The following is a 23,211-nucleotide window of genomic DNA, read 5'->3' as shown; positions in this document are numbered from 1 at the left end:
TGCTTGTAATATTTTCTCTTTGACTTGGGAGTTCTGGAACTTGGCTATAATATTCCTGGAGGTTGGTTTTTTTTTATCTCTTTCTTGGGGAGATGGGTGGATTCTCTCAATTTCTATTTTGCCCTCTGCTTCTAGGATATCAGGACAATTTTCCTGTAGGAATTCTTTGAAAATGATGTCAAGGCTCTTTTCCTGATCATGACTTTCAGGTATCCCAATAATCTTTAAATTATCTTTCCTGAATCTGTTTTCCAGATCAGTTATTTTTTTCAATGAGATGTTTCACATTTTCTTTTAATTTTTCATTCTTTTGGTTTTGAAGTGTTTTGATTTCTTGTAGAATCAGCAGCCTCCCTCAGTTCCATTCTACATTTGAGGGATTTGTTTTCCATAGAGAGTTTTGTTATCTCTTTTTCCATCTGGTCAATTCTGCTTTTTAAAGCATTCTTCTCCTCATTATCTTTTGAACTGTTTTATCCATTTGACCTAAGCTGGTTTTTAACATATTTTCTTCAGCATTTTTTTAGATCTCCTTGACTAAGCTGCTGACTTCTTTTTCATGTTTTTCCTGCATCTCTCTCATTTCTTTACCCAGTTTTTCTTCTATCTCCCTCACTTGTTTTTCAAAGTCTTTTTTGAGCTCTGTCATAGCCTGAGCCCAATTTCTGTTTTTCTTGGAGTCTTTCGATGCAGGAGCTTGTACTTCCTCATCTTCAGATTGAGTATTTTGATCCTTCTTGGGATCATATACAAAATATTTTTCAATGGTGTTCCTCTTTTTGCTCTGTTTACTCATTTCTCCAGCCTAAGCCTGGTTTTGGGGTGCTTCCTGAGCTTTTGAGTGTTATTGGGACACCCCCCCCCACAAGGATCTCCCTCCTGGTCTGTGAAGGACCACAAGTGCACCCCTCTGCCACGGGGCTGAGGTGGAGGGGTCCCTGCTGTTCTATGTGGGGCCTAGACTGAGATCACGATCTGAATGTGGTCAGAGCCCCAGAGTCCTGTTACAGGGACAGAGGACAGAGGACAGAGCTCAACAGTCTCTCTTCACTCCCTTCCCTAGACTCAGTGCTCATGCCTTGGGGGCTCCTGCTTACCAGCTTCTGCTTCCTGTTTCTGGATCTGAGCTGCCTTGGCCATACTGCTCACTGTGTTCCCTGAGGGCTGGGCTTCAAGTGCTCACTCTGGCAAAGGTCCCCTCACCACTGATCCCCCAAGTCGTGCCTGGTGCTCCCCAGGGGTGTAGGTCAGGAAACTGCCCCCGCTGCTGTGAGCCACGGCTTCCAGCACCCCAGGGCTGCCTTCAGGAGGCTGAAGTTCCTTCACTCTGGTGGCTGCTCCTTCAACCCCATGGAATGGAGCCTTTCTGCTATTTTCCAAGTTACCTTGGGCTGAAGAATTGTTTCACTGGATCCCTCTGTGGGTTCTGTCTCTCGAAAATTCAATTAGAGTCCTTAGTTTATAAGTTTGGAAATATCAGAGATAGAGGAACTAAGAGACAGTCCTCTCCTGTCACCATCTTGGCTCCTCCCCCTACAAGGAAAATAAACTACAGATAGTTCTAATGACCTTTTTTCCTTATTTTATTAAAGATTTTATTTATTTTGAATTTTACAATTTTTCCCCTAATCTTACTTCCCTCCCCCCACCTCCCACAGAAAGCAATTTGTCAGTCTTTACATTGTTTCCATGTTGTACATTGATCCAAGTTGATTGTGATGAGAGAGAAATCATATCTTTAAGGAAGAAACATAAATTATAAGAGATTACAAGATTAGACAATAAGATATCAGTTTTTTTCTAAATTAAAGGAAATTGTCCTTGGAGTTTGTTCAAACTCCACGGTTCTTTATCTGAAAACATATGGTATTCTCTATTAAGGACAGCCCCAAATTGTCCCTGATTGTTGATCTGATATAATAAGCAAGTCCAGCAAGGTTGGTCATTGCCCCTATGTTGCTGTTAGGATGTACAGTGTTGTTCTGGTTCTGCTCATCTCGCTCAGCATCAGTTCATCCAAATCCCTCCAGGCTTCCCTGAGTTTCCATCCCTCCTGGTTTCTAATAGAATAATAGTGTCCCATGACATACATATACCACAGTTTGCTAAGCCATTCCCCAATTGAAGGACATTTACTTGATTTCCAATTCTTTGTCACCACAAACAAGGCTGCTATGAATATGTTTGTACAAGTGATGTTTTTACCCTTTTTCATCATTTCTTCAGGGTATAGACCCAGTAGTGGTACTGCTGGATCAAAGGGTATGCACATTTTTGTTGCCCTTTGGGCATAGTCCCAAATTTCTCTCCAGAAATGTTGGATGAGTTCACAGCTCCACCAACAATGTAATAGTGTCCCAGATTTCCCACAACCCTTCCAACAATGATCATTATCCTTCCTGGTCATATTGGCCAATCTGAGAGGTGTGAGGTGGTACCTCAGAGAAGCTTTAATTTGCATTTCTGTAATAAGTAATGATTCAGAGCAATTTTTCATATGACTATGGATTACTTTGATCTCCTTATGTGTAAATTGCCTTTACATATCCTTTGACCATTTGTCAGTTGGGGAATGGTTTTTTTCTTTTTAAATTTGACTCAGTTCTCTGTATAGTCTAGAAATGAGTCCTTTGTCAGAAACATTTGTTGTAAAGATTGTTTTGCAGTTTACTACATTTCTTTTGATCTTGGTTATAGTGGTTTTATCTGTGCAAAAGCCTAATTTAATGTAATAGAAATCATCTAGTTTGTTTTTAGTGATGTTCTCCATCTCTTCCTTAGTCATAAACTGCTCCCCTTTCCATAGATCTGACAGGTAAACTAGTCCTTGATTATGACCTTTTTTGAAAAAGAAATAGTATAACAAGTTTTTTGAAAGGAAACATAACCTTAAAAGTAATAACCTGGGAAATGGCTGGGGAAAAAAAGGAAGGGAGGGTTGATATAAATGTAATAGAATACTACTATGACTTAAGGAACAAGAAATACAAATAATTCAGAGAAACTTGGAATATGTGTAAACTAATACAAAAAAAGAATAACACAGGTCTCTAAAAAGACATATATTGACTATAACAGTATACATTAAGACAAAAGAACTCAATTCAATTCATAAAGAATTTATTCAGTGCTTGGATGAGCAAATAGTCTTTACCCTTATGGAGCTGATGTTTCACTGATAGAAAATAATATATACATAGACAATGAAATGCAATGATCATTTCCAGAGGACTGATGTCAGAACATGCTACATTTTAGTAGAAAAAAAGTGGTAGATTGTGAGTATGAAATTGAAATGATTATATTTGATGGTTTTACTTGTGCTTAGTTTTGTTTTGGAGGTTTTCAGGGCTTTTTCCCCAAAAGAGAGAGAACAATGTGAGGAGGATTATTGAGAAGTGACTGTGTTATAAAAAACAAAATGCATTAATAAAACATTACAATAACCTATAAATGTTAATGAGTTGAACAGATCTATAACACAGAGGAGGTTGGCCAAATGGATTAGAAAGTAAAACCTAACAATTGTTATATACAAGAAATGCACTTGAAAGTTAAAATTAGGGATTGGGATGAAATCTATTATGTCTCAGATGAATATAAAGAAATCAGCAGTTGCAATCATGACCTTAAACAAGGCAACATTAAAAATAGATATGGACAAGAGAGATAAACAAGGAAACCACATTATGTTTAAAAGACACCAAAGATATTTAAACAGTATAAATATTATACATGTAAATATCTAAGTACTTAAAGAAAAATAAACTGTATCAAAAAGAGATATAGATAGGAAAATAGCACTTTGTAGATTACTTCAAAATGTCTTTTTCAGAGAGTGAAATCTAACAGAATGATAAATAGGAAAGAAATTTAGGAAAGAAGTAGAATGTTTGAAAAAATTAGGTGACAGACCTTTGGTATTTTTTAAACAAGAATCAGGATGCCTGACTAATTTTTTTGTATTGCATAAGCATTTTTATAATTCTGTTATTCCTGACTCATTTCCATTTGAATATCCTGTCATTACCTCATTACTCAATGTGTCCCAAATTAAAATTAAATTTAACATCTTCCCCCCAAAAACCAGTTGCCCCTCTCATTTCCTCCATTTTTTTTCTTAATGGCAGTATCATTTTCTTGTTTAATAATTATCAAACCCAAAAGTCATAAGATCATAGATTTAGGATTAAACAGGACATTGTGGATTGAGTCCAAACACTTCATTATACAGCCAAGGTAAATGAAGTCCAGAGAGCTTAGAAGTGATTTAGAAGTGATTTGCCTATGGCCACATAACTAATAGGTGTTTGAAGAAGGATTTAAACCAGGGCTTCCTGATTCCATGCCCAGAGTTTTATACAATATGTGACACTTACTCTCTTAATTTAGAAATTTACAAGAAGAAAACATAGAACCATAGATTTAAAGGCAGAACCTTAGATTTATGAAAGTGAAGCCCTAGAGAGGTTATGTGATTTGTCAAGGGTCACAAAACTAGTCAAATGTGGAATTCAAACTAAGATATTTCTAACTTCAGTAATCTGTCCACTATACCACTTTTATTTTTATTTTTTGACTTCTCTTTTTTTTCCTGGGCTACTGTATTCAGTCAAATACTGCTCTCTTATTTTTATTCATAATTTCCTTTGTCTCCACTTTCCCTGCCACTGCCCTAGTTCTAACTCATTTTTTAAAGCCTGAACATGTGATTTTTCTCCTTAGAGTCTCCATTATTCCAATCCACCCCATGTAAGTCTCCATGTTAGTTACCAAAAACTCAAAAACATTCAATGGTTCCCACTTTTCTATCTAAGAAATTACAAATAGTTTAAGCTTTCATTTGTTATCATCTCTTACAATCCCACAATCCCTCCCTTACCATTTTTAGCCTTGTTTCCCATTTATCTCCTGAATTCCAGTCAACAGTGTCAACTTTATACATATTTTTCATTTTTCTAATGCTGTCTGTTAATTTTTTCTACCTTGAATGCTTTAACTCCCATCTCAACTTTTAAAAAGTTCTTATCATCTATAATGCAAAGATCATATACCACTCTCCCTATGACATCTTGCCTTAGCCAAAAATGATCTCTAATGTCTCTGAACTCCTAGTCTATTATTTCCACTCTTCATATGGCACTTACTCTCTGTAACAATACACTTCTCTGTATTGTTACTTGCTTAAATGTTTTATTTCTCTTACTAGATTGTAAACTGTTAAGAGAGGTGGAAGCTTGCTTTATAAATACATTTTTTATATCCTTTTACAATGTCTAGCCTATATCATCAAGTGCTCAAGAAAAATGTTTATTGAGCTTTTGTTGGTTTTCCTAAAATGGGACACATCATTATAATTATAGATTCTTTGATACAAGATATGGATTCAAGCTTAAAAGGACCTTAGAAATATATTTTAATCCTTTAAATTTATAAATGAGGAAAATGAAGCTTAGAGAAGTGAAGTAGAATAACAATCGATAATAATAATGATAATATTAACTAACATTAATGGAGTAAGTTAGCAGCACAATTTAGACAAAACTTACTGATAATAATAATAGCCAATATTAACATTATTACTTTGTGCCAGACACTGTGCTAAGTGCTTTATTTCATTTGATCCTCACAACTAGTCTGGGAGGCAGATGCTATTATCAACCTTGTTTTGCAGATGTGGAAATTAAGGCAAAGGGGTTAAGTGACTTGCCAAGATCACCCAGGTACTAAGTACCTCAGACTGGATCCAATGTAGTAATTTTAAACTATGACTATTGTCTGATTTTGGTATGTCAATTTCAAAATGTCAGCAAGAAATTAAATATAGTCTTCAATTCTGAAAATATAAATATGTATACTTGTACATATGTATGCATATATATACTCATATATATGAAAAGTGAGTTTTATGTATTACTTTTATTTATCACATGTATGTAATTAGATGTAATTACATATGAAAACTATTATTCTTATTATTATCCTCATCATTATCAGTTTTTCCCATCTCAGCAAACAAAGTTGAAATGTATTATGAAGGTTAGTGTAGTGATTGCATAGGTTAAATGAAAAGAAGAGAGATTATAGGCAGACTGACCACTCTAGGAACCTACTGGAGTAATACAAATGAGATATGTGACATGTGGATAGGGACCTCACCTCAGACCTGGGTTCAGTGCTTGCCTTTGACACATATGGACTATATTTGATTTTTAAATTTCTTCATAACCTGGCATCTCCCTACACTTCCAGTCTTCTGAAAAGACCTTAGTCTCCTCCATGTAGTCTGTGATATATTGCACTTAACCTGGTACATACTGGGGATGTTTAGCAAATGGTTGTGGACTTGATTGTGACTGGATTTTATCTCTTAGTAAATTGCTTATTCTTCCCATACCCCTTTAAGGCAATTCTTTAAGATTCTAAGTTGAAAAATAACTGCTGATCTGCCTCAATAAGGGAGTTTTCTCTATAAAATTCTCTATGCCATTGGGACTATTTAGTCAAACATTTATATCAGTACCATTTAATCAATTATATCATCAGTTACTTCATTCAACAATATGAGCATGTTTCAGCATTTTCTAGATAAAAAGGTTTTGAACAGAAATGACTTGTTCAAAATCAAATAAAAAAGAAGTAAAGCATCATAGCTTGGGTTATAAAACCCAATTTTTTCTTTTTTTAAATGTTATTGTAAACTTAATAATCATAAACAAAATCAAATAACCATATAACCAAGCTGAAGGATTAAAATTATGCACAAAACCATAAATATGTTACATATTATTACCAGATAGGAACAAATTAACAATAGGAAATGTTTGTGATCCCTTCCAATACTGTCTGAGATTCCATTCCTTTTATTTTCCTTTTTATAGTAGTAATCAATTTATATCATTTTCCATCTCTTTTATCCTTATTTTGATTTAATGAATGAGTTCTAGTGCCTTTTCCAATATTATGCTAATCTGACATGGTTGATTAGTCCTTTTAGCATCTTGGACAGTCCCAAATGGGCAGATGTGAAATGCATGAACATTTTTGGATATAAGAATTTTGAAGGTGAAAGACAGAAACTAAGGGAAACATGCAATAGTATTTGGGGCACATCTTTTCTATTGTCCTTGGCTCTTACTTGTTGTCAATATTAGAGTTATGATAGTCATGTGGCACCATATGAGAATTAATTTCTAAGGATTTAATAGCATCCAAGTTCAAAATGGACTTATAGGAACAGATAGAGATATGAGCAGACTGTGATTCAGAATTCTAGTTGCACCGGTTGAGCAAAGATCCTGAGTCCCTGGAGAAGCAATCCCCAATTTCTGTTATTTATGACTAAGAAAATCACCAAAGTTTCTGCAATGCTTTCTATTTCAGTTGGGAATTTACTGTCTATGTACCGTTTGTTTCATGAGAAGATGGTAAGTCTATATAAAGACTTTGGAGTCTCTCAACTTTACACACGTGGAGGCTGGATGACTATAAAGAAATGGGAGCTGGACTCTGACTGAAAGAAGTTTCTGCCTTAGGAAGAGATGAATCCTGGTAGTAGTAAATATAATGTGTAGTTTATGTTTAATGCTTCTGTTTTCACTAGTATAATCAAATTAAGTGAAACAACATGGAGGAGAGACAAAGAAAGAGGAATGATTAAGTAAATAAGGACCAAGTCAGAAACTAAATAAATCAGACTCCTAGTTAGGAATTCATGATGAAATAGTGATGTATTTGTGAAGCAAAGTGTTGGTTGACTGAGTTCATTGCTCAGGGATTCTATCTGATTATGGGACCCAGCTCTTATCATAGTTTATTCTAGTTAAATTACACATACATGCTAACACCTACATTCATGTTTTCTTAAATTCTTTATATTTAAATGCATGTATATTTACATACACATATATATTTTGGATTTTGCTTTTTTCTTCTAGATTGTCTTTCACTTCTGTGTGTAAGTATCCCTAATCTATTTTTCTATCTTTTGTTTCTTTAATGAAGCTTGCTATTGTAGAGTCCAGGTTTTTTTTTTTATTATGCTCATTATTTTTGCTTTGCAGACATACATTCTTCTCTCATAATTCTTACTCTCTCTTTTTTAATCACTCAGGAATAGCACATTATGTTTCCATATTCTCCAGTTCTATATGGTCCTCTGTCTCATTAATTGTTTGTATTATTTACCTCTGTTCTTCAATATTTATTCATAGATACTTGGCCTTGTTTATTAGATCTGGTGGTCATATTTATGTTGTTTCTGGTTTATCAGATTATGTTCAAGGTCTTTGCCCTGCCCCCCTCATTTTCCTTATCACTCACTTCCTGACTTCATCCTCTCTGATTGTGGTTTCCTTGAAGGTTGAATCTCAAAGTGTCAGCCTCTTCTCACAATACATGGTCTGCCAGCCTAGGTTGTGTGCCTCAATTGACAGACACCAAATGGAGTCTATACTTTTCCTTAATTGCACAGCCGTCTACATGGCAGTGACCTGTCCTATTCCTCAGTTCTCTGTTCTGGCACTGGCAGTTCTGAGCCTCACTGGTGTTACAGCTTCCAGCAGTCTTTTGTTCCTGAAGGACTTTGGCCATGCCTGAGCAGACTTCTGCAGCCTGGAGACAGGGTTTCTATGACATTGGAAAAAGATGGAGTGGGGACCAGGGTACAGAGATGGATTTTATTTTAAGCCTGGTAGTGACCTTGGGTCTATTATTGCAGCCTTGCTACAGAGTACAGGGTCAATAAGAATTAGTTCATGGTTTGTTTGTTTTTAAATCTTTGGGATTCTGGGTGTTTTAGACCATGGCAATGAAGGTGCTTTATTTTTGTTGCATAATTTCTGTTTTGGAGAATTTTGAGAGTTTATGGGGATTACAGAAAATGTCTAGTCCTCCATTTGTTACTCATGTAACCTAAAATATATTTCTAATATAAAACTGTTAATCTTTTAGAAACGGAGAGGAGGAAGGCATGCTACATGTGTGAAATGTTGCAAGCACCTTCAATGGAGGTCACTGCATTATTAGTTCTTCTTGAGAGTTTTACTTTGTAACAAGAGAAGTCTCATGAAGGTTGTGTTAATGTAAAAACAAAAGACACTGATAAAACTTTAAAACAAAGAAGGCCAGTGTAAAAATGTAGGGCCTGAACTAGGCCAAGGTCTGTATGAGTGGAAAAAAAAGAGTTCATACGCAAGATATGTGGCCAAGAAAAAATAACTATTTCAAAACTTATTGGATATGTAGGATCAACAAGAGAGAGGAGTTGAAGATGATACCATGGTTATATTACTGGGTAACTGGAAAGTTGTCAGTAGCCTAGATAGTAAGAGGGAAGTTCTGAAGAGGGTAGAATTTTTAGAGGAAAGATGATGAATTCTATTTTTATCATATTGAATTTAATATACCTACATGTCATTTATTTGAGATGTTTAGGAGGCAATTGGTGATTCAGGACTGGAGTTCAGGAGAAAGTCTAGGACTATATAAATAGACCTAGGAGTCATTTCTAGATAAAGATAATATAGTTTAAGTAGCAGAAATGCTGAAACACAATTTAAAAAAAAACTACCAAATTCAGAAAATAAGATGATCCATAGGGATTCACAAATGTATCAGATATTAAGTAAATCAAGTTATCCAACCTTTCTTCAAGAGGTAAGGTGCCTTGATACTTTAAAAAAGGTATAATATAGCTTCTAATAACTGTAGACATTTATAAAGTCTCTGTCCTCTATTCTTTTCTCTTTTCCCTTTACTCTTTTCCCCTTCTCTTTTCCCTTTTCCTTTTGTTTGGTGATATAATCAGCTCCCAAGGAATCCATTATCATTTCGATGGAAAAATGATTCTCAATTCTATTCATTCAGCTTTGCCTTCCAGTCTTGTATTTGCAGCTAGCTAATGACCATTTCAAACAAGACCTCATATATATATATATATATATATATATATATATATATATATGTCTTAAATTGAACATGTCAAAAACTGAATTTGTTATCCTTTTTCCAAAACTTTTGTTTCTACCTAATTTTCACATCACTATGAAGGTCACAACCACCAAGGCTTAAAACCTCTATTTCATTCTTGACTCCTCATTCTCTCACTACACTCCATAACCAATAGTTGCTAAGTCTATATTACCATTGAAATGTTTGATGCTACCACCCTAGTGAAGTCCCTTATCAGTTCATGTCTGGGCTATTACAATAACCTTTTGGTTGATTCTTTATATTAAATCTCTCCTCATTCCAATCCGTCTTCTCATCAGTTATCAGAATAATCTTCCTTAAGTTCAGATCTGACCATACCATTTCCCTGTTTAACAAATTCCAGCAGTTCCCTATTACCTCCATGATCAAATATAAAATTCTCTGTGGGGCTTATAAAACCCTTCATAACCTAGTTCTTCCTTCCTTTACATTCAATTTTCTATTGTACTTGGCAATTCAGTAACCTCTTCCTCTCATAAGACCTTCTGTCCTCTACCTCTATAGGCAGTTTTACTGCCTGCTTCCCCATGCCAAGAATTCTCTTCCTCTTTATCTCCCTTTCCTGGCTTCTCTGGCTTTCTTCAAGTCTCAGCAAATCCATCTTCTACAATAAGGCTTTCTCATTCCTTCTTAATGTTAGTACCTTATATCTGAGATCATCTCCAGTTTATCCTATATATCTCATTTATACATAATTGTATGGAGAACAGAACATCTTGTTGGGGTGATTTAGTGATACAATTCTCACTTGCCTCAGTTTCTCATCTATAAAATGAGCTGGAAAAAGGAAGGCAAACCATTACAGTATCTTTGTCAAGAAAATATCATGTTAGATATCTTATTATTTGATCTTGTTACCTCTGAGAATTCTCTTCTCTTTAAGGATATGATTTCTCTCTCATCACACCCAATTTGGATCAAGGTACAACATGGAAACAAAGTAAAGACTGACAGAATGCTATCTGTGGGGGTGGGGGAGGGAAACAAGATGGGGGAAAATTGTAAAACTCAAATAATATCTTTAATAAAAATAAATTATAAAAAAAAAGAAAATATCATGTTGGGTATGACTAAAACAATTGAAGAACAAGAGCATCAACAACAATGAATGGAAAACAGGGATTGTTTGTGCCTTTCTTCACAACCTCCACACTTAATGAATGCTTATTGACTGACTGACTGACTGACATCACACCTAAAGGAAACTTTTGAGCTGTCCATGAAGGGGAGAAGTGGACTTTCCAGGAACAAGAAGCTGTGAGTTTCCCCTCTTTAATACTGAGCCTACTTTCCCTCTGGATTCTTTACATACTGGTAAGAGAGAGTATCATAAACTTTTGGGTCTTTTCTACAGCTGTGAAATCTACTTCTCTGGTGATTAAGTGATTCTCAGTTGGTAATCATGGCAGGAAGCAAACTGGTGGGAGCTTATGAAAACTGGATCTAAAAAGTACTTCCCAAACCCTCCCAAAGTTCTCAGAAGATGTAGTAGAGGTACTCTGGGGACCTGAACCATCAAGACAAGTTGAGTGGTTGCCTCAAAGTATGTGCTATGTAAGTACTGTTGTTTATTAAGATAATTTTTAATTTTTGTCATTTTATACTTAAAATGCATCAGTTAACATAAATGTTTCCACATTTAAAGAACATGAAATAGCTAAACTCTACTATAAATAAAGCTATACTTTTAAAAATATGTAATAAATTCAGCATGTTAGTTTCAAAACTATCCTGCTTATTTGTGGGCCTTCTGAACTTTATTCTTTTCTTTCATTTTTTTTTTTTTTTTAGGTTTTTGCAAGGCAATGGGGTTAAGTGGCTTGCCCAAGGCCACATAGCTAGGTAATTATTAAGTGTCTGAGATCGGATTTGAACTCAGGTACTCCTGACTCCAGGGCTGGTGCTTTATCCACTGCGCCACCTAGCTGCCCTCTTTCATATTTTTTAATACTTCATTACTGTCATTCACCGCCCTGTCCCACATATTCCTCCCCGAATTAAAAATAAAACAAAGCTCCTCTGTATCAAATAATCTCCATAACACAAAACAAATTTACTTACTAGCCATGTATGAACATGTCTATCTCATTCTGTATCTCTTGTTCTTTATCTCTACCAGGAGATTTGTAGATGTGGTTAGTCATTACATTGTTCAAAACTCTTTAGTTTTTTAGTTATTTTCCTTTACAATATTAAATTGTTCTTCTAGTTCTGTTTATTTCATTCTGCTTACAATTAACTCAGTGCAAAACACTGATAAAGAATGACCATTATGTTTGTACAAATACTTTAGCTACAGATAACATGAAACCTAAAAAATTAAAATGAAATCTTAAAAATGTTAGTAAGGCAAAGTAATTTTTTCCAATGAAAATGAGATGCTTTTTAATTAGCAAAAGTAAACTTATAAAAAACTGAGATAAACAAATTATTTCTTATATTGTGTATAGTTGCTTACAGAATTACTAAGTATAAAAAAGTTTCATTCAATAACATGAATGATGCTACTACATATAGCCATTAGCAAAGTCAAAGTGTTATTTGGTAAGTTGTATGTAAATCTGCTTCAAATGACTCTAATGTCAGATAGCTTGGATAGAAAGTATAATTGCCCATATGTCAAAAGACCTTTGAGATCATTTATATGAGAAACTACAGTCCTCACAAGTAGATGAAGCAACAGATGTTAAAGTGCAGTTTTTCTTGTTTTTTTATTTTTAATTTTGAGGTAGAAACAGCATACTTATTATTATAGGCTGAGCTATTCCTTCCAGGGCAGTTGACATTTAGCTTTTTTGCTGCTTTTGAGAATTTGATATTGGAAGTCTTGGTGAAATTCTCTTCCCTTTGCATGGATACCTTTTTTAGGAGGGTCAGTTGCTGTTGTGCATTGCAGAGGCAGAGCATTGTTGCTATTTTATCTGAATGACTATCTTTGTGAACAGTTTGAACTATCCTTTTTATACATTATCATTGTGGCTTTAGAATGCTCCATGAATACCTCATTTTTTTAGCCCTGAACCAGAAATATAACTGGTTTGAGTTAGAGCAGGCCCAGAATATTGAATACATACATGCATGTAATTGAAAGTAGCTCTAATGTTAGTACCCTCTTATTTTAGGTTTGATGTTGGGATGAAAAAGTCATTGTACAATGTACTTTGCTCTATCTTGGCAAGAACATGCAACAAAGTTGCCATGATACTTAGCTGCTCTAGCCATCTGGTCATCAGAGTAGGCTGTGATGAAGGATATGGTGACTTACATGGTCTTCAGAATTCCACTAAGTCAGAAGGGCCGTGACTGCATATGGGTGGACTTTTATGCCATATGATGATCAGGAATCTGGATTAGGGAAATAGAGTCAATCAGGTTTTGTGATTGTTTTGTCTCCTTTTAGGTAAAACTAATCTTTGTCGAAGAAGGGTAGGTGGAGGTGTGGATCTCACTCATATTGTAGGGCTATGTTGATAAATATTAGTCCTAACATACATACAATATAGAAATGTTAAGATGTGTGTGTGTGTGTATGTTGTTAAAATTGATGTTAAGGAAAGTTTGTTACTTTGCCAACTTATTGATGGCAATGCCACATCAAGAGAATTTTTATTAAAGTGACAGATTTTAAAAATAAAAGTGATATAATATAGAAACTGAATTTTCTAATTATAAATGAGTAAAGGACCCATTTATCATAGACAAAATAATACATTTGTTGTTAATATATCCAAAGGGTAATAGTTAATGGACTTATTGAAACAAATATTTAAAACTGAGAAATCTTATTGTGTTTTGTCTGTAGGTGATGTAAGTATTCTCTGTTTTATCAAAGTGATACAAATTTAACAATCATTTGCAATTTTTTATTTGTGTGAAATGGAATTTTTCCACCATATAAGAAAAAATAGCTATCTCAATTATCAGTTGAAAAAGAAATATGATCCATCAGTGCAATAATCAAGCACAGTTTGGGGATCTGCGATGGAGAATACCATCTGTATCCAGAGAAAGAATTGTGAAGTTTGAACAAAGACCAAAGACTGTTACCTTTACTTTAAAAAAAAAACCATTGGGGCAGCTAGGTGGCACAGTGGATAGAGCACCGGCCCTGGAGTCAGGAGTACCTGAGTTCAAATTCAGCCTCAGACAATAATTATCTAGCTATGTGGCCTTGGGCAAGCCACTTAACCCCATTGCCTTGCAAAAACAAAAAAACAAAACCCATTATCTTATTATGTAATTTTGCTATCTCTCATACTTTTTTTCCCCCTTAAGGATATGATTTCTCTCTCATCACATTCAACTTAGATCAATGTATACCCACGGAAACAATGTAAAGACTAATAGACTGCCTTCTGTGGGGGGTGGGGTGAGGGGGAGTGAAATTGGAGGAAAATTATAAAATTCAAAATAAATAAATTTAAAGTGTGAAAAAGTATTATTAGTAGCAATTTTATCAGTAGCAGCTTGTTTTTGAGAATTTTGCACAGAGAAGCAAACCCAGCTGTCACAATATCTTAATCTATGCATTATAAAGAAATTTACTAACAAAACTTGGGATGAATTTGATTCCCACGCTTCCAGATAACTTGCTCTCCTGATTTTCCCAAACCCACAAGGTCTTATGTTTTCAGATCCAACTTCCTTCACCCAGAATTAAAGAACATATTACAAGGTAAACAAAGAACAGAGACCCACATTCACATATGAATGAGGCCAATGCCAACTTCATAGAGAAAGGATCTCAGGTCTCTCCTTACAGCATTGTATCTCACTAGTTGCTGTCCATGAAGGAGTCAAACCAAACAGGACATAAAACCAACAGAGAAGACAAGTTGAGGCTTCCCTGTGTTTCTCCCTCCAATCCCATCTTCTAATTCTAAAATGTAAGCAAAGAGGCTGCTATCTACCAAGTTGGAACCAACTTCTGCTCATGCTCCAAAGTTTCTCTTAACCACTTCTATTATATGTTATTATGACTAACCCAAGGCAAGTTCTCCCTCTTCTTCCACATGAAGAGTTACATCAGAGGACCAGGCTGATGTAATCTGTGCAGGCTCATAAGGATTGGGCTTTGTTATAAAAATTATTTTTTAAAAAAAAGTCCTTCACAATCTGGCTCCAACCTATCTTTCCAGATGCCTTATACATTATTCCCAATCACATACTCTATTTGCTTTCCCCTCTAGATGACTTGCCATCTCCTGTTTTTGTGCTTTTGACTCTTATTGGTCCCTGGTACCTATAATGTTCTCCATCCTCACCTCTGTCTCTTAGAATCTCTAGCTTTGCTTAGGACTCAAGTGATACTTCTTACCTGAGGCAGCTCCTGATTCCTTCATTTGTTAATATTAACTCCCATCCCCCAAATTGCTTTTCATATACTTTGTAATAATTCATTTGCAACATGTTTTGGGATAATAGAAAATAAGTTCCTTGAGGTCAAGGGCTATATCACTTTTTCTTACTTTGCAATGTGCATGCAAATATATGCAAATATGCACAAATATATATATTTCATATACATATTATATTTTTTGCCCTTTTTGCCTAGCCTGTACTTTTTATTTAAGGTAGACTGTTCTGAAGTCATATTTTAGCTTTGAATGTTATCTATGACAACTGACATCAATTTTGCCTCCTTGAATAAAGATCTCTAGTTTCCCTTGCTTATTAACTTATGAGTGTGTGTTTAAGGTTTGCAGAAATGCTTTATAAATATATTTCATTGTATCCTTTATGTGTATATGTTCATAGACAACTCAGGTTATGAGCTTTATTGCTGGTTCTTTCCTTGATTTTGTCTCCTATGAAATTGTAGCTTAACTCTACATCCTATGTTCCTATGCCATTCTTCTGATGGCATAGCTACTCTCTCTGCTATGTGTCTTGTTAGGTATGCTAAGATTCCTTTCTGTTTCAAACTCTTTAGATTAGATTTGCAATATTCCAGGAAAATACATTTTTATAGCCTTCCACAGGTATATACATTCTGTCCTCTGAATCAAGACTAGAAATTTAACCCACAGTCCAGCATTCCAAATCTCAGTTTCAGGCTAACATTTTCTTAAACAGCTAACTGTACGATTCCCAAATTTGCCTTTTTCTTCTGAAGCCCTTTAATCACCTACTACTAGTTGGATCTCTAAGGTCTTCAGTTTCTTAACTGATATTTCATAATCCTTAGAATCAAGAAAGCATTGCTACTTAGGAACAAATTTATCACCCCGATGCTTGTTTAAAAAAAAATGAAAAAAATTATTCAACCAACTGGAGGAGTACATAGGAGGAAATTTATGTTGATGGCATGAACAAAGGCCTAGCATACTGACATTCATCAATAGATTTCATTTTCATCAGACAAAAGGATTCATAAGTCTACTTTCTTATCTTTAAATACTATGCATAGTTCTCTGGCTGCAGTCATATAATATATGCATTTAGCAAGCAAAAATTGCACTGTTGTTTTGTATTCAAAAAGCATTTATTGAGTACCTAAGGAAGCAACTGGACAAGTCATTTAACTTCTATTTCCCTTAATCCATTGAAGTAGGAAATGGCACACCACTCCAATATCAGCCAAGAAAACGCCATGTACAGTATTGACATACTTTTGATCTATGAGATCATGAAAAGACAGACACATTGAACAACAACATATCAAACACTTTGCTAGTTCCTTGGTATACAAAGAAAAAGTGATGTAGTTCCTTGACCTCAAGGAATATTGTGGAAAACATTTGGATGAAAGATAGTAGAAGCAGAGACAGAAATTATGTCATCCTCCTTTGAAATTGATATTTGCTCTTTTGAAACTTGTCTTTTTATACTCTAAACATTTTTCAATTTGAGAACTGATACTACTCTTAAAGATTTAAAATAATTAATTATAGATTTTTTAAAAAAAATTTACTTATCCCTAAAAAAAAAAATTATTTATTTAAGGCAATGGGGTTAAGTGACTTGCTCAAGGTCATATTGCCAGGCAAGTATTAAGTGTCTGAGGCCAGATTTGAACTCAGATCCTTCTGACTTCAGGGCTGTGCTCTCTTCATTGATTATAGATTCTTGATGTCAGTAATTTTCGCCAAGTTATTTGCCTTGTTTTGAAAGAAATGCTTTTTGTTGTATAAAGTCCTTTTATTTTGTGTAATTAAATCTACCAATTGTCTCTGATAATTTCTTCTAGTTATTTTAGAGATAATATCCTTGAATCTAGAAGTGAAAAAAATATATGATTCTTCTATCTCCCCATTAAAAATATTTGGGTGATGAATGCTGTTAGAGTTAATTTTAGTACCTGAAGCTCTGACTCTAAACTCATTTTTCAACATCCATTTTTCACTGCTAATTTTTATTGCATAATTGAATAACATATTGTGGTTTTTGAGTTTATCAAATAATCACATATATTCATTAGGTTCTAGTCTGGATTCTCTATTCTATTCCTATTAATCCTATTTTTAAAAAATTTTTTAAATGACTACTTTATTACAATATATTTTAAATCTTCAGGTTAGGGGCGGCTAGGTGGCACAGTGGATAGAGCACCGGGCTTGGAGTCAGGAGTACCCGAGTTCAAATACGGCCTCAGACACTTAATAATTACCTAGCTGTGTGGCCTTGAGTAAGCCACTTAACTCCATTTGCCTTGCAAAAAAATTAAAAAAAAAATCACCTACAACCATGCATAGTTGTGAGGATAAAATGAAGCACTAACTATAAGGTTTTTTGAAAATCTTAAAGCACTATATAAATACATATATGCTAGTTATTAATAATTATTATTCCTACAAATTAATTGGGAATATTGATATTTTTATTCTATTATTTCAACTAAATAATATTCAAAGAGTTATCATAGTGGATAGACATATGGTCATGATTTGATGATCATGTTTTGTCTTCCATTCTCGAAGACCATGATATCAGGGAGGTGATGCCTTGACAAGTACATGAATTGGATTTAAGTGAGGGGATGCTGGGCCAAGTCACCACCTCACTTTCTCCTCCAGAGTCATCTGAGTCCAATAGCCAGATATGAATCAGGATGACTGGAGATGGCCCTGGATTTGAGGCAAACAAGTTTAAGTGACTTGCCCAAAGTCACACAGCTAGCAAGTGGTAATTGTCCAAGGCTGGATCTGAACTCCTATTCTTCTGATTCCAAGGTTAGTGCTCTATCCACTTTAACACCTAGTTATATATATATATATAGCCCTTGGGGCCACCCACAACATTACCAGGGAAGACAGAATATGCCAATCCCAATGCACTTTTGTTGTCCATTTTACCCATCTTCTTATCTGCCATCACTGAAATTCATGAGGATCAAACCTGAGTACTGTAGCTTGGAAAGCAGATCAAACTGGCTTAAGTACCTCCTGGGCCTGATTTCTGATACTCATCACTGAGCCCCACCTTAGCTAAATTGTTCCTGCATTTGCTGCTCACACCCTGATGCTTATCTTCCAGGTACAGTCATAACTTGCTTCCTCTGCTCCCATACATTCTGGCTTACAAGGATATCCCTCCATTTATTGAATTCTTCCTTAACTTTTCAAAAATTGTTTTGAATTTGTTTTCATATACTTCTATTGTGGGACTTAGTAAGTCAATACCTATGTGTTTATATAGTTTATCATTAATGTAACTAGCTCTTTTTTCCTATCAGTTTTGCTTGTTTTTTTGTTTGGTGATAATTAAAAATACAGATGATTTTTTTGTGTTATCTTCTATCCTTATCCCTTGCTAAAATAATTTGTTTCTGTAGCTCAATTTTTTTTTTATGTTTTTGCAAGGCAAATGGGGTTAAGTGGCTTGGCCAAGGACACACAGCTAGGTTAATTATTAAGTGTCTGAGACCAGATTTGAACCCGGGTACTCCTGACTCCAGGGCTGGTGCTTTATCCACTGCACCACCTAGCCGCCCCTGTAGCTCAATTTTTGCATTAAATTTTAGATTTTTGAGGCACACAGCGATGTTATCTAAAATAGAAATATTTTAATCTTTTTTTTGTTGCCATTGCTTATAGAGACAGCACAGTGTATAGAGTGCTGGACTAGGAGTCAAGAAGATCTCAGTTAAAATGTGGCCTCAGATACTTACTAGATGTTGACAGTTACTATTTGTCTCTGATTCTTCTTCTGTAAATATGGATAACAATTCACCAAAAACAGTTATTTTGATGTTCAAATGAGATGATTTTAAAGTGCTTAGTACAATGTTTGACACAAAATAAGCACTATATAAATGTTAGCTATTATTACTTTATTGCTATTTCTAGGATTTTGAAAAATGGAAATGTCTGTAGTTCTACTTTGCAACCTACTTTGAATCAGAGTGACTATAACATTTCTTCTTTATATATATATAGATAAACAGATAGATAGATAAATCTCTGTATTAATTATATCTATATATGTTAGCTATATCTATATATATTATCTATATTTATGTATGTTAACTCTTGGTTTTAGTGGTCCAGAACTGTGACTATACCAGTATTGAAAAATCCCAGTAGGGAAACTCCTTTTTTTGATGCAAATCAATAACTCATGTGTAACTTTTTTGTGTATGTTCCCAATGACACAGAGAGGTCATAAATCATTCTTGAAAAAATTTTATAGAAAAAACAAAATAGGCATATTTTATATAATTATTAATTATAGACATCATGGCATTTCACACAGATCAGATATCTGGTCTTTTTCATTATTTTGTAAACCTTCAAAATCTTGAAAAAAATGAATCCTGGAGGGATATTACAATCGTCACTCCACTCCTGATGCGGGGGGTTTTTTTTGTTTTTGTTTTTGTTTTTGTTTTTGTTTTTCTAGTAAGGTCTAATTTTCTTCCTGATCTCCCATGTTACATAGGAATGTGAGGTTCTCATTTTGTATGTGAGTTAGTGAGGGTTATACAAAAATGGTTGTTCCACACTACCTTTGATGAGAACCCTGGAGATTCTATGATGTAGAATGTCTGGAAGACCTGCTTTATTCAGAGATATTATCTTTCTAGTGTAATCTACAAATGTTTTTAAGATAAACTTAGCTGGATGGCTTAGCTCTCTGCAGGATGAATCCCTTTAATTATTTTTTACTTTTATAAGACTATACAATATATTACTTCAATTTTCCATTCTCTTTCTTAACATTTTCCAGATGATTATAACTTGTTCAGTGAAGTCTGACTCTTCGTAACCCCATTTTTTTTTCTTGGTTTTCTTGGTAAAGATAATAGAATAGTTTGCCATTTCATTCTCCAGCTCAATTCACAGATGAGGAAACTAAGGTTAAATAAAGTAAAATGACTTATCCAGAGTCACAGAAGTTATAAGAGTCTGAGGCTAGATTTGAATTTATGAAGATGAGTCTTTCAGATTCCAGATCTAGCACTCTCTTTTTTATACTGTTTAGTTGCCCTTTCCAGTTGATTCTGCTTTAAACCGGTGTTTCCCTTGCTTGCTAATCTTTCTGTTTGGAAAAATGATTAAATGTTTGAGGCAATCTCTTGACTCCTTTTTTTTTTTTAATGGTTGACATTTTTTTTCAGGTTTTTTGGGTTTTTTTGCAAGGCTATGGGTTGAGTGGCTTGCCCAAGACCACACAGCTAGGTAATTATTAAGTGTCTGAGGTCAGATTTGAACCCAGGTACTCCTGACTTCAGGGCCAGTGCTCTATCCACTGAGCCACCTAGCTGCCGCAATCTCTTGACTCTTTTAATCTTTTTCTTATAGTCAACATTTTTTGATTCAGTAAACTTTTCTAAGAAATGATGATAATTGCAGATAATATTTTTTTTTTAGTTTTGCCCACTTCTCATTTCTTTGGAACCAAGTATTTCTTTAAACATACTGGGTTAGAGCTGTAGGTCCTTGGACCTACTAGTTACTTCTTATTTTTATCTTTTCTTTTCATTAACAAGACAATGATTTGACTTCACACAGCTAGCTAATTCTGATATGAGTGACACAATGATACCTTAGTTTTTAACTGTTAGGATGTAGTAAACTTGATTTTTTTAATAATATTTATTATTTGTTATGTCTGATATCTTCTGAACCTTTTTTAGAAATATGCATATATCAAATAGAGTATGAACTAGCATATTTACACAAGAAAAATATGAGTTACTGATTCTTTTCAAGGGGACTGGGAGAGAACATGACAATGGAGTGCCAGCCACTCACTCATCCATTTCTAGACCATACTGTTTGACTTTGAAGGATTTCTGATATTCTTTCTGATATGGTAATACTTATTTTCTTTGGACAAACTCAATGGTATTCCAGAATAGAGACTAACATAAAGCAAGAAATGCTAGGTGGAATACTCTGTAGAGTCTTGATATTATTTATAGATGTGTTTCGTTTAGACACAACAGATATTTCCTGATACATATCTAAACCACTGACTTAAAGAACAGCTCTTCTGAATTATGACTCAAAACTTCCTAATATTATAATTATGACTATCATGGATAATAGTATCACTTTCATACTTTTGTAGTTTACTAGATGTTAACCGAAAAGAAAAAAGTGGGTTTTAACTTTGATGAAATAGGTTTAACAATGTTTCTTTCATTTTCCCTAAGTTTTGTTGCTTCTTAATGTTGACTTTATTTCCATTTGTCTAATGTCTATTATTTTAGTTGTTATAAGGGTAATATGGGCATTTCCCTTTACCTGTTGGAACTGGAAGCTATGAGAGGGTGAGGTAAGTAGTAATCAGTATATTCTTCTGACTTTTTGGACTGGGATACAAAGGTGAGGGCATTCCATGGAGCATGTGTGGAGCTGAGCCATTTTGGGGGTATTCCTCCCATCCCCCATATTGCTACCAGGGACCAGTGTCCTGGATTCTTTAACCAATTCACATTTAGATAAGGATATTTATTTTAAAGCTATAGAAAGAAATAGAAATATAAACATCTCCTCCTCAGCATTCTGAAGGCATACTCTCCACTACATTACCTGTCTCTGAAAAGAGATAGTTCAGACTTAGCAGTTTTTACATAGTATTGGATACATCAAGTTCATGTGCAAATGTAGTATCTCTTTTTATGAATCCTTGTCTCTTTTACTGCTGGACTGGGTGTCAAAGGATCAACTAATATTTTTAAAGTGCTTAAGCACAGTATCCAGCACATATTAGTCTCTTAATAAATGCTCTCATGCCTCACTTCACCTGACAAGGTTTTAGCCTCCAGACTGTTCTGTCTTTTTTTTTTTTTTGCTGTTGTTTGGGTTTTTTGCAAGGCAATGGGGTTAAGTGACTTGCCCAAGGTCACACAGCTAGGTAATTTCTGAGGTGAGATTTGAAGTCAGGTCCTCCTGACTCCAGGGCTGGTACTCTAACCACTGTGCCACCTAGCTGTCCCTTTCTGTCATTTAAAAGGCTTTCTGAATTTGTATGTCATACTTCCACAAGGAGCCATGCTAATCTTTTCTGTATCATTCCAATTTTACTATATGTGCTGCCGAAGAGAGCACTGTCATTTAGAATGAAAGGACAAATACCAAGGCAATGAAACAAGACTTTACAGGTGATATTTTGGCCTTAGTGGGGAAGTCTTTCCCTATTCAACATAGTCTCTCATCTCTCTTCAGAATAGTCAGGAAAGAATCAAAACAAAGGTGTCAAAACTAAGAATGAGAGGTTGAATAGTGCCTTTTGAATGGATCTCTAGTTAGCTAATCAAAGAGGCTTCTCTTCATCATGTGGCTCATATGTTCCAAAGTCTCTCTAAAGCACTTCTATTACATATAGCTGCAATTCTTCCAGGAACAGACTCCCTCTGCTACTTCTATGCCTAGGGAAATGCATTAGCAGCACTTTGCACATACTTATATGAAGTAAGCTTATTGACCAGCCCCTCCCAGTTAACAGAAAGAAGAAATCTAAAGAAAGTCTCACATCACCCTCTCAATTTTGGGAAAGTAGATTTCAAAGGTTTGAAGAAAGGAAATTCCAAGGACCAAAATGCTATAGAAGAAATAAATTTAGGAGGGCTAGGAAGCTATCAAGAATTAAATTAGGTACTCATAGCAGCCTTGTTTGTGGAGGCAAATTGGAAATCAAGTAAATGTTCTTCATTTGGGGAATGGCTTAGCAAACTGTGGTATAAGTGTGTCACGGAACACTACTGTTCTATTAGAAACTAGGAGGGATGGGAATTCAGGGAAGCCTGGAAAGGATTTGCATGAACTGATG

General features: G+C 34.8%; 1 non-coding gene across 1 annotated transcript; it reads right to left on the bottom strand.

Moving 5' to 3' along the window:
• Positions 1-22,382: 22,382 nt before the first annotated feature.
• Positions 22,383-22,490, bottom strand: LOC141503723 (U6 spliceosomal RNA). The gene has a single exon (XR_012473049.1). It is a non-coding gene; the product is annotated as a U6 spliceosomal RNA (small nuclear RNA).
• Positions 22,491-23,211: the final 721 nt, after the last annotated feature.

Source organism: Macrotis lagotis, chromosome X (assembly GCF_037893015.1).
Source record: "Macrotis lagotis isolate mMagLag1 chromosome X, bilby.v1.9.chrom.fasta, whole genome shotgun sequence".
Lineage (NCBI taxonomy): Eukaryota > Metazoa > Chordata > Mammalia > Peramelemorphia > Peramelidae > Macrotis > Macrotis lagotis.
The sequence above is the reverse complement of the archived record's forward strand: the minus strand, read 5'-3'. Positions and strand labels throughout refer to the sequence as shown.